The 15,961-nt window shown below is 37.9% G+C and overlaps 1 long non-coding RNA gene and 1 pseudogene across 1 annotated transcript in view; both read left to right on the forward strand.

The window, feature by feature from the left end:
* The window catches only part of LOC119506455, a 119,328-nt gene that overhangs the window by 59,740 nt on the left and 43,627 nt on the right, over positions 1-15,961 (forward strand). The window lies entirely within an intron of this gene.
* LOC119506453 lies at positions 1,695-3,501 on the forward strand (annotated as a pseudogene).

A 15,961-nucleotide genomic window follows, 5' to 3' on the forward strand; every position in this document is an offset into this window, starting at 1 on the left:
GATTATCTAATCTATCAATCCATTTTCTGAACACTTGAGTGTACATCTTGCTCCTTGAACACTTAATACTGCCAAGTATGTTTCCTAAGAACAAGGATATTCAGTTATATAACTACCTTAAGTGCAGTTACCAAACTTGTACTCTTTTTTGTCTTTATGAGTTTGCATATCTTTGATGTTTTCTCTGTGGTTACCATGGGGCTTAAATTTAACATCCCAAATCTTTTAAAATCTTGTTTACCTTTGATGCCAACTTAATTTCAATAGTATGCCCAAATTATGTCTCAATAACCATCTGTCTCCTCACTTTTATTTAATTCTTCCCACAAATTGTGTGTTTATACATTGTGAATCCCATACCACTTATTTATCATTACATTTTTATGCATTTGTCGCTGAGACCCTGCAGGAAGTAAAAAGTGGAATTACAAAAATACAATAGTACTGGCCTTATATTTATCCATGTTGTTACCCTCACTTGTGAGGTTTACTTCATGCAGCATCAGTCTATTTTCTATTGTCTTTTTCATTCAACCTGCAGAATTCCCTTTAGCATCTCTTGTAGGGCTGGTCTAGTGATGACATGCTTCCTCAGCTTTTGTTTTCTAGGAATGTCTTAATTTCTTATTTTTGAAAAACAGTTTTGCCAGGTATAGAATTTTGATTGGCGATTTTTTGCTTAGAGCACTTTAATTTAGAGCATCCCACTGCCTTCTCGCCTCCCTGGATTCTGATAAGAAATCAGCATTTAATCTTATTGAGGATCCCTTGTATATGACCTGTCATTTATCTCTTGTGGGTTTCTGAATTCTCTCTTTATCTTTGGCATTTGATAATTTGACTCTAACATGGTGCAGTGTGTGTCTATTTGGATTTATCCTGTTTGGAGTTCATTGAGCATCTAGATTGTGTATATTCATGTCTTTCATTAAATTTGCGAAGTTTTCATGCATTATTTCTTTGATTATTCTCTTCCATTTTCTCTTTTTCTTCTCCTTCTGGGACTCCCATAATGTATATATTGGTAAGCTTGTTGGTGTCCCACATGTTCCTCAGGCTCTGTCCACTTTTTGTCATTCTTTCCTCTTCCTGCTCTTCGAACTAGATGATTTCAATCATCTTATCTTCAGATTCTCTGATTCTTTTCTGCTGCCAGCTCCAGTCTGCTGTTTAACCTGTCAAGGGAATTTTTAATTTCTGTTACTGTGGTCTTCAGTTCTGTTTGATTCCTTTTCATAATTTTCATCTCTCTACTGATATTCTCTTTGTGTTCATCAACCATTTTTCTAATTTCCTTTAGTTTTCTTTGTTCATGTCTCCATTTAGCTCTTTGTGCATGTTTAGGACCATTTTTTTTTACAAGTCTTTTTCTGGTATGTCCCAGGTTTGGTTCTCATCATTGACAGTTTCTAATGCTTCAGTCTCCTTTGCTTGAGCCATTGGTTCCTGTTTCTTTGTATGGTTTGCATCTTTGTTGATACCTGGACATTTTGATATTTAAATGTGTCATCACTTGCACTTAGACTCTGTGTCATCTGTTCCTTAAGCATGTATTCAGCTAGTGTTATCACACAGATTTTCTTGAATGCCAGGAGATAACAAAAAAGAAAAGAAGAATGAGGAGGAAGAGGAGGAGGAAGAGGAGAAGGAGGTAAAAAAATCTTTAAAACACCTTTCCCGCTTTCCGGGCTAAGATGGCGCCATCCACGCCGCTCCTGGCTGTTCGAGGATCAGAAGGACTCTACATGGTGAATGGCCCCTCACATTTTACAGGAAGCACAGTGTTTCCAAGGGAGTCTGGGAAAAATTGCAAGATCTATACCTTCAGTAAAGATGGGACCTTGTTTACCTGGGGCCGCTGAGAAAAAGTAAATATTATCAATGTCACTAACAAGGGACTACTGCACTCCTTTGACCTCCCAAAGGTAGTTTGCCTTGAGTTCTCGCCAAAAAACACTGTCCTGGCAGTGTGGCAGCCTTATGCTACCTCTAAAGATGGCACAGCTGGAATACCTAACCTACAACTTTATGATGTGAAAACTGGAACATGTTTGAAATCTTTCATCCAGAAAAAAATGCAAAATTGGTGTCCATCCTGGTCAGAAGATGAAACTATTTGTGCCAGAAGTGTTAACAATGAAGTTCACTTCTTTGAAAACAACAATTTTAGTATAATGGCAAATAAATTGCGTTTACAAAAAATTAATGATTTTGTGTTATCACCTGGACCCCAACCATACAAGGTGGCTGTTTATGTTCCAGGAAGTAAAGATGCACCTTCATTTGTTAGATTATATCAGTACCCCAATTTTGGTGGACCTCATGCAGCTTTAGCCAACAAAAGTTTCTTTAAGGCTGATAAGGTTACAATGCTATGGAATTAAAAAGCTACTGCAGTGTTGGTAATAGCTAGTGCAGATGTTGACAAGACAGGCACTTCCTACTATGGGGAACAAACTCTGCATTACATTGCAACAAATGGAGAAAGTGCTGTAGTACAATTACCAAAAAAATGGTCCCATTTATGATGTAGTTTGGAACTCTAGTTCCACTGAGTTTTGTGCTATTTATGGTTTTATGCCTGCCAAAGTGACAGTTTTCAACTTGAAATGTGACCCCGTGTTTGATTTTGGAACTGGTCCTCGTAATGCAGCCTTCTATAGCCCTCATGGACATATATTAGTACTAGCTGGATTTGGAAATCTGAGGGGACAAATGGAAGTGTGGGATGTTAAAAACTACAAACTTATTTCTAAACCAGTGGCCTCTTATTCTACATACTTTGCTTGTTGCCCAGATGGTGAGCATATTTTGACTGCCACGTGTGCTCCTAGGTTACGAGTTAATAATGGGTACAAAATTTGGCATTATACTGGCTCTATCTTGCACAAATATGATGTGCTATCAAATGCAGAAATTTGGCAGGTTTCTTGGCAGCCATTTTTGGATGGAATATTTCCAGCAAAAACAATAACTAACCAAGCAGTTCCAAGTGAAGTACCCAGTGAGGAACCTAAAGTTACAACAGCTTATAGACCCCCAGCTTTAAGGAATAAACCAATCACCAATTCCAGACTGCATGAGGATGAACCACCTCAGAATATGAAGCCACAACCAGGAAATGATAAGCCATTATCAAAAACAGCCCTTAAAAATCAAAGGAAGCATGAAGCCAAGAAAGCTGCAAAGCAGGAGGCAAGAAATGACAATCCAGATTTGGCACCTCCTCCTGCCCCACAGAGCATACCGCAAAATACTGTCTCTCAGTCAACTTGTGGAACCCTGAGATAGACAAAAAAATCAAGAACCTAAAGAAGAAACTGAAAGCAATTGAACAATTGAGAGAACAAGCAGCAACTGGAAAACAATTAGAAAAAAATCAGCTGGAGAAAATTCAAAAAGAGAAATCCCTTCTGCAAGAGTTGGAAGAATTGGAATTGGGTATTTAAAGAGTCACAGAAAACAAGTTGGTTACCAAAAATCAGTGCAAACACGTCTTATGTTAAATGCATTGGTGTACATGGAATATCCATGTACTCAAATGTTCATCTGTGATTTTAACCATTTATCCAAGACTCTGTATATGTGTGAAAATATTTAATAATGTCTGTTAAATAGAATTCTTCTGTTAATACATGATTTAGAAAAGAGACTCATGAATTTTTAAGCTAAGCTTGACAAATTGAAAGATAAATGGCATTCTTTTTTAGTGGGGAACAGTATTTACCATATAAATGAATAAAGACATCTTAAATATAAAACAAAACAAAACAAAACAAAACACCTTTCCCTGTTGTGCCGGTTTGAATGTATTGTGTCCCCCAAATGCCATTATCTTTGTGGTCTTGTGGGACAGACGTTTTAGTGCTGGTTAGATTTGTTTGGAATGTGCCCCACCCAGCTGTGGGTGGTGACTTTGGTGGGATACTCCCATGGAGGTGTGACCCCACCCATTCAGGGTGGGCCTTGATCAGTGAAGCCATATAAAACATGCTGACTCAAAGAGACTGAACGGAGTGCAGCTGTGAGTGACGTTTTGAAGAAGAGCAAGCTTGCTAGAGAGGGATGTCCTGGGAGAAAGCCATTTTGAAACCAGAACTTTGGAGCAGACGCCAGCCACGTGCCTTCCCAGCTAACAGACGTTTTCCGGACGCCATTTGCCATCCTCCAGTGAAGGTACCTGATTACTGATGTGTTACCTTGGACACTTTATGGCCTTAAGACTGTAACTGTATAGCCAAATAAACCCCCTTTTTATAAAAGCCAGTCCATCTCTGGTGTTTTGCATTCTGCAGCATTAGCAAACTAAGACACCTGTTTTTGCAGATTGACCTGTGCAACTGCTCTCCTTCAGGGCTTATCCATACAGAGTTTAGAGAATAGCCTTGGGCTAATGATAGGACACTCCCTGATCCTTTCTGCACATGTATCTTTTCTTGGGCATGTGCACATGGCCTTAGAAATTCCCCCCTTTACATGGATATAAATGTTCTCTCTTCTGTAGGTAACAGTTTCCTCATGATCCTGGGCACTATAATGGCTATTCTTTATTCAGAATCTCTTGCCCCTGGTAGCACAATTTGACTGCTCTCTTACAGCATTCTGTAGGAGAGTTCTCTGAACTGCCTTCTACACACAAGGCAAGTTCTGAGACTGCGATCCCTCAAGCCACCACCAGATAGTTTGGGCCAGATGTACATGCTCCCATTATACGCAAAAGAGCTACTCTGCTCCCTCTGGAACCAGGACCAGAGATCTGCCCTAGGAGCATGGGCCAGCTCGGCACCGAGCTGGTAAGGACTGGGGGAGGGACCAGCCAGGGCTCCAGTAGATTCCACTGCTTTTATGTAGCCTTTTACTTGATTCAGTGCTTGTGCTTTACTACAGTCCTTTTAACTGTTTTCTGGAGCTTTGAGAAAATTGTGTCTGCCAGTTTTTGCTGGTTGTTCAAAGCTTCTGTGGAGGGATGGACTTCTGAAGCATCTTGCTCCACCGTCTTGATCAGGATGGGGCCTGAACTAATATTTTTTAGTAGCGACTACTTCCCCAAAACTGGGGATATTAGTAATAAGAAAAATGTGTTCCCAGTCCTCTTTCAGTTGAGCAGTGGAGTCAAAAATTCACACTTACACACACACACACACACTCATACCCCTCCACACTAAATAATTATAAGTAGTAATAAGCACAATGAAAGCAATAAATGGGGTGTGGAAATTAAGATTAATTGCATATATGGGGTTGCGGAATGTAGTTTAGAAAGGGGTTAGTCAGGCTACGCTTCTCTTAGAGGGCAACATTTAAGCCAAGACCTGAAGGATGAGAAGGAACAAGACATCAGAAGATGGTAGAGTTGTGGTTCAATCTTCCAGACTGAGAGATAATATGTATGACACTAAGGTGAAAAAGCATTTGATTTTTTTTTTATACCGTGAACTCCTGAGTCAAAGACTAAACTGCACATCTTTGTGTGCATAACGTCTGATAGCACGTAGTAGGAGGTGGTGACTCAAGGGAAGGAAGAGGGTTTTATGAGTAGTTGCTTAATACCTATCAAAACTGTATTGGACTCATATATTACTTAAATCACTACCCAAACATCCTTGGATAGCTTTGCCACTTTTATATAGAAGAGGTAACTGAGCCTTATAAAAATCTGCCTTTTAATCTGAGACAATAGAGCTAGCAAGTGGGAGAGCTGAGATGTGAACCTGGGCTATGCAATACTAAATTCCTTGCCTGTTCACTGTACCATATTACTTTCTAACAACAGATGGCTTTTGAATAAATGAATAAATTAAAACTGGAAAACCTGGTGAATATGGACGTTTTCAGAACTGTTATGCTATAGTGGATTTAGTATTTTATCTTAAGTATCTTTAGTGGATATTTAAGTTATCTAAGTTTTATGTTAGATGTACTTTCTATCTTGATTTTGTAGTACTCTGTTTATTGCTATGACATTTATTTGCAGTGAACCAATGTTTAGTAGACCTGAGATTGTCAGAAGCTTTGGTTTTGAATCTGGAAATTTATTTCATAAGAGCAGGAATGAAAATGTCAGCTGCTGGGCAATCATTAGGTAATTGGGTTTATAATATAACCCTATGTATATATATGTGTATGTGTGTGTGTGTGTGTGTGTGTGTGTGTACCAAATGATCAAGGAAAATGTGTTTTGATTTGGAAGATGTTTGGGGGCATTTTATATTCAGTGTATTCTTAAATGTAGAACCCTTTTCACCTATAGCTTCTTCAGCTGCTGGCCTTCTTCTCATCAGTGTGGGAAAATATGTTCCATATTAAGTGATGGCAGAAGCAGCTGTTTCTATCATTTAGGCTGGACATCAACTTCATTTCACCTATGCTGATTATGTAAGCTCCTAAAAAAAAAGAGCCCCATGATGTATTGACTCGACATTAAGGTTGTGAAATTTGTTATCCTCCCAGACCTTAGTTTGACCCTTGGGTAAGCTGTGAGTGAAATTCATGGCCAAAGATTTGGAATATCTGATTATCTTAGGCAGGCCAAAGCCAGGTTGAAGTCTTGTAAAAATTGGTTGCTCTATTTTTGCTATCAAATTGGGAAGCTAGTTAATTGAGAGGATAGAACTGTGGGCTAGGGTCAGAAAATTTGCTTTCAAGCTTTGGTCTGCCATGATCACTTGCCTGAACCTGAGCAGGCTGCTTTTACCCTGAATAGAGTTTTAGAATCCGAGATGTGTGAAGGGCTGGCTTAACATCTCGTGCAAGGCATCCCAGTGTGTGAAAAGTGTACTACTGATGATGTGTGATAATTGTAAATAGTACAAGGTCACGGCATTCAATAGCTTTGAATCTCATAAGTGAAAGAGTTGTTCTCTTTTGAGGTTTCTCTTGTAAAGCTAGCATTTGGGGCTGGTGTGTACTTATGACCTCGTAAACAACAAATAATGTCCCTTTTTTAATAAAAGAGAGCGACCTAGACTCAGAGTCTTTTGCCAAAAGAGTAACTAACTAGAATGCAATGATATTCTTTTGTTTTCAGTATATTTTGTGTGATTACATACCAAATGTGGCAAATGCTACTTTTAATTACTTTAAACATTTTCCATTTAAAATATGGCTTTTTAAGTAGAAATGTATTCAGTTTAAATAAAATAATGTTAGCAGACAACAGTAAAGGTGGTCTATAAATATGGCGTGTATCATTCATTCTTTCATTCAACAAATTTTGATTGTCTATTAGTGCCAGGCTCTGTTCTAGAAACTGGAGGATAAAGTGATCAACAAGATAGATAACTTCCCTTATAGGAACCTACAATTTAGAGTTGGAAAAAAATAAACAAATAAAGATGTAAGTATAAAATACATCATGCTATAATACATTCAGTGAAAAGCAGGGTAAGAGGATAGAAAGAGAAAGTTTGTTCATTTTCCCTATTTTAGATAGTACAGGCATATCTCATTTTATTGTGCTTCGCTTTATTGTGCTTCACAGATATTGCATTTTTTATAAATTGAAGCTTTGTGGCAGCCCTGCAGGGAGCAAGTCTATAGGCTATATTTCCAACAGCAAGTCTCCGTGCCACATTTTAATTAAGGTATGTACATTGTTTTTTAGACACAGTGCTATTGCACACATAAAAGACCACAATATAGTGTAAATATAACTTTTATATGCATTGGGAAATCAAAAAGTTCCTGTGACTCACTTTATTACAACATTCACTTTATTTGGTAGTCTGGAACTGGACCCACAGTATCTCTTCTTAGAAGGTGCTGGAATGAGGGAGAGATATATGCAGAGATCTGGTGGAAGGTGATTACAGGTAAAAGGAGCAGCATCTGTAAAGGCCTCAGGCAGGATGAATGTGGTGTTCTCTAGAAATAGCAAGCAAGCCATATGGCAGTCAAGAGTGAGTATGTCAGGAAATGTAGGAAAATGAGGTCAAGGAAGAGAAAGGTTGAGATCCTATTGACTTTGTTAGACATTGTAAGGATTCTGCATTGCGTTCTGAGTATGATGGGAAGCCATTGCAGATCTTTGAGTAGGCAAGTGCCAAAATCTGCCTTAGAATGAAGAAATGTCATGTTGGAAGCTTTATGGAGAACTGAAGTAGGAGGACATGAGCTGATGTGAGGAGATGAATAGGAGGTGATTTCAGGGTTCTGTATGAGAGACAGTGGTGGATTGTACAGTCATGCACATTGAGGATCAAGTAGGGAGCTCTGCTCTTTAAGTGTGCTCTGGGACAGGGCCATGGTCAGTCAGGGGAGGATGAGTATTTTTTTAATCTTTGCAAAGGCATGTACTGCCAAGCCATGTGCCTTTAGAAGGAGCATGTTTTCCATATCTTACGGATACCCCATTTTCTCATTCAGCCATATGCCTGTGCTAAGTGAGCACCTTTGAAAACTTTGTATAATCATAATTTTACACCAGGAATATCCTTACTTCTACTAGGGTTGTTGTGATGGAGGTGATGAGAAATAAATGAATTCAGGAGGTTTTAAAAATTTACTCAACAGGATTTGCTAATGGATTGGATGTGTTGTGTGAAAAAAAGAGAGGAATAAAAAATATCTCTAAGGTTTTTGTTCTGAGCTGCTGAGTGAGGAATGTTGCCGCTTAGTTGAGAAGGGGAAGCATAAGGGAAAAGGTGATTTGCAGACTTTAAAGGGGGCTGGTTTTGTTAAAGGCTTTTGTTTTGGGTAAGTTAAAGTTACAATGCCTTTTAGATATGTAAGTAGTGATGTTTAATAAGAGGTAGAATATATAAATCTGGAGTTTAAATGAAAGCTGCAAGTGGATATATGTTTGATGGTAAATGTATAGTTGAATATAATAAAATAATCTAGTGAGTCAGTGTAGATTGAAAAGAGAAACAGGGTGAAGATTGAGTCTGGAGGATGCTAACATTTAAAAGTTAGGAGAAAGAGAAACCAGCACAGAGGACTAAGAAGGAACGGCCAATAAGATAGGAGAAAATCACATGCTAGTGTGGTATCCAAGAAGCCAGGATAAGAATGTGTTTCTAGAAGAATGTAGTAATGAACTGTGTTAAATGCTGCTAATAGGTTCAGGAAAATGTGAACTGAGAATTGATCATTGTATTTGGCATGATGGAGATGATTTATTACCTTGACAAGCATAGTTTACTGGCATGTAAGAAACCAAAAGCTTGATTAGAATGGCTGGAGGAGAAATATGGAAGTGATGAAATGCATCTAGAAAGTATGGAAATGTTTGGTTGTTTATGTATGTATTATGTTTTTGAGCTGTCTTGCCTGCAGGGGATCAGAAAAATGATGTGGTAGGTGGAGAGTGATGTGGGGACTAGGTGATGGTATTTGTGCTGGTTTGAAGCTGTTATGGACTCCAGAAGAGTCATGATCTTTTAATCCAATCTTGGGTGGAGCCTACTGATTGCTTCCGTGAGATCTGACTCACCCAAATGTGGGTGAGACCTGTGATTATATCATTTCCATGGAGGTGCAGACCCTGCGCATTCAGGGGGGGTCTTGATTAGATCATTGAAGTCCTTTGAGGAAAGCTAAGAGCCGACACACACGATGATGCTTGGAGAGGCTTGGAGATGCAGAGAGAAGGATGTTTGCTGATGCTAAGCTAAGAGATGAAGCCCAGAGTTTGCCCTGGAGAAGCTAAGAGAGGACCCCTAGATGCTTAGAGAGAAACACTCTGGGAGAAAGAAGCAAGAATGCACAGGAGCAGAGAGACAGGAGCAAAGACAGAAGCCTAGAGACATTTTGGAGAAAGCCATTTTGAAACACAACCTGGGAGCAAAGGACCAGCCACATGCCAGCCACATGCCTTCCCAGCTGCCAGCCACATGCCTTCCCAGCTGACAGAGGTGTTATTGATGCCATCGACCTTTCTTCAGTGAAGGTGTCCTCGTGTTGATGCCTTAGTTTGGACACTTTTATGGCCTTATAACTGTAATTTTTTTACCTAATAAATCCCCTTTATAAAAGCCAGTCCATTTGCATAACAGCAGCTCTAGCAAACCAGAACAGTGATGTCTTCACTTACATGTTCATTGAAATGATTCAGTAGGTAAAGTGAATGATTGAGTTTTGGGAGATTTTTCCCTACTCTAATATTCTTTTGTTTGTAGATAGAGGTCTTGAGATCTAGAATGTTGTGGGCTGTACAAAATCATATAACTAACTAGTAGACTAATCTTTCTGATTCCTAGTCCAGAACTACTCTTACCATGTAGTTTGAGTTCATCCAATTTCTCGTCTAAGGTACTTGGGAGAGGATATAGAATTCATCCTTGTCTGTATCTGTGTAGTCTTTGAGCAGTGTAAAGATGATAACATCTCCAGAAAACAATTAATGCACATACTAAAATTTTGAATAATTGCATTTTGCATAATAGACATGAAGTTTTGTAGTCACAGAAGGAGAGAATAGAAATAGCTGACTCTTGTAGAAAATATTGCCGGTGAGTGTAAAAAACAGAGTGGAAAGCAGACATTCAAGAATGATCCTGGTGGGTTTACAAAACAATAAAGTGAGCAAATTGAGTAGAACAAAGATCAAGGGATGAGTAGCAATTGAAAATGATGTTGGTAGATAAGGAAGGTGATTCAAGGCTCTTATAAAATAGGACACTAAAGGCATGGCCAAAATTGCTGTCTTTCGTGGTAGGAAATAGGGATTTCATTAAGATTTCTGAGGAAAGGAGTGTTGTAACACCAGACAAATTTTTTTTTGGAAAGGGATGAAAGAATCCTTCAAAATTGGATGGTTCTTAAATCAGAGTATGCAACTGACATGATGGCAACAGGCACTAGTGAAGGAGAAAAATAATTAGTGGAAGGGGATATCCAGTTCACTTTGAAGTTTTGGCCAATTACATAGCATGAAATGGACACGAGACATTTGGAATCAAAAGCTAGGAACCTAGGTAAATGAGGGAAATTAAGGATAGGATTTTTGGAATCAATGCATAAAGCTATTAAATGTTGAATCTATGATGATGCAGTACAAGAGACCTCTTGGGAAATAATTGTACAAGAGCTCAAGATAGATAGATATTAACAGTGGTCCCTCTCTAATTTCTTTGAGTTTCCATTTCTCCTGCTCTCAACTGTGGCTAGTATTATCTACCCCACCTACCACTCTCACAGTGACTGTGAGGCTCTATTGAAGTGAGGGATATGATAATTCTTTGAAAAAAATGTTATTTCAGATGTGGTGTGAAATTGCAATGACAAATGATAAAATACAATCAAATGTGATAGCATTTCAAGTTATTTCAAAAGTAATGAGGTTGATAAGAAACACAAAATTATGTGTCAGTAAGAGTGACTTTAATATATTTAACCATGATGGCTCTTGGATTCTTCTGCACATATGAATTCAAAGTTTTCAATTCCAAACTTGGGTTTTGAAAATGTAAAATAATTGTTAAAGAAGAATACACACACACACACACACACACACACACACACACACACACACATTTCTGATTCAAAATGAGAGAAAGCAAATTGTGTAACTTGCTTTAAAGGAGCTGCCAGTTGCATAGGTCAGGACAATTTGCAGCTATTATCTCTTTAAGATACTGAGAAATTGAATGCTGACAAATGTAGTTGAGGGTGAAGGTCACCTTTCAGGAAACCAGTGACTGCAGTATGAGCCTAGTCTAAATATCCATCTTCAAAGTTGCATTTGGAAAATAGCTTTCCATTTATAGCAAGGTACATTTTATTTTAGAATATCAAAATTTGAATATGTAAATATACATTATATATGTATATATTCATAGTGTGTATATATACATATATATGTGTATATGTGTGTGTGTGTATGTGTATATGTATATATAACTGGAATTACACCCCATCTTCCTTACTAGTCATTAGGGAGTGAGGGTAGGAGGAATTTGGATGAAGGTAAAAGGAAAAACAAACAAACAAGTGATAATTCCCAATATTTTTTTCAAGTTGATTTGTGTCTAAGAGTGGTGATATGAGGCAGATACCTATGTTGCTTGTATCTGCAGTGTTATCTCCCATGAAAAGCTAGAAGCTGATTTGGTGAGCACAAGAGAATGAATATAGCAAAGGGAAACTTACCTGCATGAAAATGTAAAATGTTATCAGCACTATGAGCAGGGTAAACTTTTGCAGATTAATTTACATTGGGAAAAATTGCTTTCCTTTGTAACGTGTTTGCACATATGTGTGTGTTTGCATGTGTTCTGACAGCTGAAAATATGAAGGGGCATACTTTCGTCTCATGCTGGTGGTGACCCTCAAAATAAACTAGACAGAGTATCAACTCTCTCTCTTTCACTCTGGAGTGTTTTGCTGGAGCTGCCTGTGGCCTTTTTTCTAGAATAAATAATCAAGCTTCAGAAAATGTACAGGCGTACTTAATTTTGTCTCACTGAGAGCCCTGGCTGGGGACAGTAGTGTATCCTGTGACAAGAATGAGTGAGTCTTCCAAATGAGGATAGAGATTTGCACTTTGAAGGGATGTTGAGGAGAGAGAAAAGAGGGAAAGATTTACAGAGAAGCAATGCTAGAGACCATGGATCATCATTTAAGAGAGCCCTTGTAAATGCCTAACTTTTTATCTAAAATTCTTTCCCTTGGACTCTGAGAAAGTTCTATTGCATCTTGATGTGGATTGAATTGTGTACCCCAGTTTGGCATTCTCTTGATCTTGGTCCACATTTTGGTGGGTCTGGACCCATTGTAAATAAGAGCTCTTCAAGATGTTGTTTCAGTTAAGGTGTGGCCTTACTAAATCAGATTGGGCTTTAACCTGGATTACTGGATTTATAAGCAGGGTGAACATCCCATGGAGAGAGACCCCAAAGAAAGCATCCAGAAGCTGGAATGGAACCTATAGGAGGAAGAAGAAGACATTGTCATATGCATCGCCACAAAGATTGCCAGCCAGCCAGAAGGTATCAACCCAAAGAGGAAGCAAGCTTTCTACCCTCAGAAACTGTGAGCCAGTAGTTTCTGTTGTTAAGCCAATACCAAATACAAAACAAGTGGTATTTGTTTTAGCTGCTGGGAAATAAACACATCTCTAGGTCTAAATTTCTTTTTCTTCTCTGTACTTTACTTTGTTCCCAGAACTTCAGAAAAATATAATAAAAACATACAGTCTTGTGTGTATGGTGGTGGTGGGGATGTAGAGAGTGTCCATGTGCCATATAACATTATTATTCCTACTGCCATTTTCTTACTTTTATGTTTCTGACATGAAAATTGCTCAGTTGTTAGAAAAAGAAAAATTATAAACACAATGGTCCAGTGACCTATATCAAGCGAATTGATTTTGCTATCACTTTGTTTAAGGATTATGTGTTAGGATTTTGGCCTTGATAATCAACATTTTAGAGACATAAGGACATTTAACGTTCAAAAGGAAGCTAAACTCATGGGACCATTTACCTGATAGCTCTAGATGGTCTTGATGGCTTTAGCTCTAGATGGTCTTGATGGCTTTTTAATATACTTGGTTCATTCATTAATCAGTTCTCCAAACATACGATATTTATTGCGTCCCTACTATATGTGAGGCGCTATGCTAGCTGCTGAATTTTCAGTAGAGAACAACACAGACATTGCCCCTGCCTCTCTTGAAGCTCTGTTTAGTTAGGGGGAAACTGACAGTAAACAAAAATGCAAAAAGAATCCAATATTTACAGCATAGAGGAATGAGAAGAAACAACTAAGAGAGACATGTAACCCAGTCAAGAACATGGAGAAAGCTTGACAGAGACAGTGACATTTAGGTTATGTTCTGAGAGGTAATAGAAGTTACCCTGTGAAGGTGTTAGGGGGTTAGGGTTGTAAAAGAATGTGTGCCAAGGCCCTGCCCTCAGATGAGACTTTGCATATTCAAGGCAATGGTGTGTCTGGAGTTTTGGGAGAGGGAGAAGAAGTGGTGTTGGAAGGGAACAGATTGTGCTGGGCCTTTGGGCCATATTAAGAATTTGAGGCTAGATTCTAAGAGCCAAAGTAAACCATGTGAAGACTTTACTTAGGAGTATGACATGATCAAACATTCTTCTTTGAAAGAAAAAAAAATTACCCTGGCTGCAGTATGGGGAACGGATGATAGGAGGACAAGAGTTGCAGAAGGTCATTTGGGGTGAGAGATACAGTTGTCCAGACAAGACAGGATGGTTGCTTAGACTAAGTTATTGACAGGGGAAATAGAAGTAGACAGTGTTATCATTTACTGTGGTGTCATTTATTGAGATAGGAAAAACTGGGGAGGAACAGATTTTGCTGGATGATCAAGGGTTCTGTATTAGAGGTTTTATAGTTAGATGGCTGATGTGTTAATAGGTAGGTGGAGCTCAGAGGAGAGGTCTAGACTGAAGATAAAAACTTGGGAGTCATGAAGGTATATAAATTAATTGAAGGCATATGATTGAAGTCAGAATATAGAGGGGAAATAAAAGAGGACTATACCCAAGGGACTCCCAACATTGTCAGTCTAAGAATTCTGGAGCATATTTTAAACAGAGGAACTCTCTCTCTCAAGAAGGGGAGCTTTTCCAGGTTTGTAATTTGGGATGATCTGCAATGGCTGATTAGAAACCTTATCCAAATTGCCCACTGATGACCTTTCACTTCTACCCTTTGCCCTTCATCTTGAAGGTTCTTCTCTTCCTTGGTATTGCAAACTCATCTTACCACTTTCTTTTCTGTCCCTAGATCATAATAAATATTTCTTCATCACTCTCCAGGCAGATGTTAGGTTATCTGATTTTAGTCAACCTTTTCTCCCTACTTTCTGTAATTTAGCACCAAACTTAAGTATTTGCTAAATCTTATATAGGCCAAGTAAGCCCTGGAGGCACCTTCAGAAACAGCTGGGAAGTACTCAAAGCTCTTAACTTGGGTTCAGGTTCATTTGTCCTAGAGTTGAGTCAAAATACCAAAGAAGAAAAATGCTAACTCTTTCAGGACCCACAAGTCTACTGCATTCTCTGAAATATCCGTGTACATAACTTTAAAAGTAGTTTGGGGCAGTTTCCTACACTGGAAAAGTAAATTTTCAAGGGGAAAAAAAAGTTAAGGCTGTTTCTTACCATAGTCAGCATCCTATTATTAAGGCAAAGCCTATTTTTAAATGTACTGATTTTTAGATTTAATAACTTCTAGAATTTTTTTTTTTTAGTTTAAACCTTTATGTTCCTTACTCTTTTGGCTTTTAAGATAACATTCAGAATGTACGTGGATACAGCAAGGTTTGGAGCCCTGTACCAACAGTTTTGATGCTTATTATGGCTGCAACTAATAGACAAAGTAAAGAAAAGTTTCAAGATTTAAATGAGGTCTTATTTATTGCATTCTATTGATAGTACTGTCCCCATGTAGGAGTATAAACTTGTATATATATAAAGTCTTAAAAACAAATAGAAAACATTTGGCAGCTTTTCTACTGCTAGATTGTTTAAACACTATTACATAATCAACTAAATCAGTTTTTTTTTTCCCTCTTCTAGAGGGTGCTATTGTAAATAGCATTTGGCTTTTCTTGATAGTTGGTTAATTTTAAATGGAATGCTGAAAGGAAACATACACTGAAATCACATACTTCAAATCTTATGGAAAATGTGTTCATTTCCATCTCTTTAATATCGACAAATTTATAATTAAAGGAAAATGTAGCTAAAACAATTTTAAAACGCTACTTTTTCTTTTAATGAATCTTTAGAAATTGAGATTGCAATATATACTGCATTGCTGATTTTGAAATGAAATTTTATTTAAATAGATGTTTTCTACCAGCTTGAATTTAACTAAAATATGAATTTCAAAAATGTATAAATATGAATATGTTTTAATATTAGAGATTCTTACATTTAGTCAAAGTTAAAATTTCCTTAATTTCATTATCCCTTCAAACTTCAAATTGTACTGATTATAGTCCTTATTTAGCTAATTCATAAGGTAAACATTTTTGGTAAAC

The sequence above is a fragment of the Choloepus didactylus genome, chromosome 11, assembly GCF_015220235.1.
Source record: "Choloepus didactylus isolate mChoDid1 chromosome 11, mChoDid1.pri, whole genome shotgun sequence".
NCBI lineage: Eukaryota > Metazoa > Chordata > Mammalia > Pilosa > Megalonychidae > Choloepus > Choloepus didactylus.